Below are 1068 nucleotides of genomic sequence, written 5' to 3' on the forward strand. Positions count from 1 at the left end.
GAGGAGGAGGAGGAGGACTGTGGGGTCCTTGGTGCTCTCTGAGCTTGGTGGTTTTCTTGCAGATGGAGGAGGAGGAGGAGGAGGAGGACGACTGTGAGGTCCTTGGTGCTCTCTGAGCTTGGTGGTTTCCTTGCAGACATTTCATTACCCCAACTAGATATCATCAGTGCTAGAGGGTAATGAAATGTCGCAAGAAAACAACCAAACTCAGAGAGTGCCAAAGACGACGACGACCTCCTCCTCCCAGATCCCACTCTCTTCTAGCACTGATGATGTCACCTAGTTTGGTGACATCTGCAAGGGATGCACGTCCTCCTCCCCACTTGCAAACACAAGTCGAAGGCTGAAATGGAGCCAGACAAGGGAGTTAAACCTGGGTGATCAAACATGGAGATGGCGACAAGAGAGCCTAGCTTCCATCTCCCTGGAAAGGAAAAGGATATTTTGGGACAGTTGGTCCTTAGATTGGACAGATGCCAGACCCTCATGGCATTCCTTGGCCAGCCTTTGCAAACATCCTGGGAGAAGTTTAACATTCACGACCAAACTTTATTGATTTAATAAAATAATAAGGTTGTCCACAACCTGTCTAGTCTGCCCTTAGACACAGAGGAAAAATAAATACATAACATGAAGAAAATATGTTGGGCTAGCCACTGTCTGTCAACTGGCCAAATAGTTCTGTAAGCTTTACAGTTTCCTCTGTAGTATAACGGTAGGTGAGGAAGGAAGAAATGCCGTTTTAAAATGCATTTCCCTCCCCGAGAATGAGGGAAAGCTGCCTCCAGTTTTGTCCTATAGCAAGGATAGGCAACCTTGGCTCTTTTATGACTCGTGGACTTCAACTCCCAGAATTCCTGAGCCAGCATGGCTGGCTCAGGAATTCTGGGAGTTGAAGTCCACGAGTCATAAAAGAGCCAAGGTTGCCTACCCCTGTCCTATACTGATGTTTCTCACAATTTTTCATAGATTTTCAGCTGCTGGGCAATTTGCTCACAATTCTCACCCTCTTTGTGGTGACATCCTTATAAAGGGACACAACTGCCGCCGCCCTTCCTGGGGAGCCCG

The sequence above is a fragment of the Protobothrops mucrosquamatus genome, unplaced genomic scaffold (assembly GCF_001527695.2).
Source record: "Protobothrops mucrosquamatus isolate PMUCROS unplaced genomic scaffold, P.Mucros_1.0 scaffold510, whole genome shotgun sequence".
NCBI classification, from domain to species: domain Eukaryota; kingdom Metazoa; phylum Chordata; class Lepidosauria; order Squamata; family Viperidae; genus Protobothrops; species Protobothrops mucrosquamatus.